Source organism: Aureococcus anophagefferens (genome assembly GCF_000186865.1).
Source record: "Aureococcus anophagefferens unplaced genomic scaffold AURANscaffold_307, whole genome shotgun sequence".
Lineage (NCBI taxonomy): Eukaryota > Pelagophyceae > Pelagomonadales > Pelagomonadaceae > Aureococcus > Aureococcus anophagefferens.
The window spans coordinates 584-1364 of record NW_008705837.1 but is presented as its reverse complement, the minus strand read 5'-3'; positions in this window follow the sequence as shown (position 1 = coordinate 1364).

Genomic DNA, 781 nt, shown 5'->3' with positions numbered 1-781 from the left:
GGAACGCCGCCGCCGGCTTGACGAGCTACTCCTGCGTGTTCAGGGGCCCCGCGAGGGAATCCTTGCGTTCCAGGGCGTGGTCCCCGACCCAGGCGGCGCGCGAGACCTTCCTGCCCAGCGGCGGCATGGCCAGGACGCCGCAGAGGCTCGACGGCGTCTCCGACGCGTTCTCGAGGAACGCCGCCGCCGGCTTGACGAGCTACTCCTGCGTGTTCAGGGGCCCCGCGAGGGAGTCCTTGCGTTCCAGGGCGCGGTCCCCGACCCAGGCGGCGCGCGCGACCTTCCTGCCCAGCGGCGGCATGGCCAGGACGCCGCAGAGGCTCGACGGCGTCTCCGACGCGTTCTCGAGGAACGCCGCCGCCGGCTTGACGAGCTACTCCTGCGTGTTCAGGGGCCCCGCGAGGGAGTCCTTGCGTTCCAGGGCGCGGTCCCCGACCCAGGCGGCGCGCGAGACCTTCCTGCCCAGCGGCGGCATGGCCAGGACGCCGCAGAGGCTCGACGGCGTCCGCGGCTACCGGCGCGCGCGACGACGCCGCCGCCTTCACCACGGGCTCGTCCGAGTTTAGGGGTACTAGGCTTTAATGCTTTTGTGGAAGTTGCGGAACGCGGCCTTGAACCCCAGCGCGCCGTCTCTCATGGTCACGATGGGGTCCCAGGTTTGGAACCACCCCTCCTGGGATTCGCCCTCCATCACCAAACCTGGCGGCAGCGTCGCCTTCGTGGCCTCCTTGATGAAATCGCGGAGCCGCTCCAGGCCGGCCAAAACCTCGGCTTCGGCTTC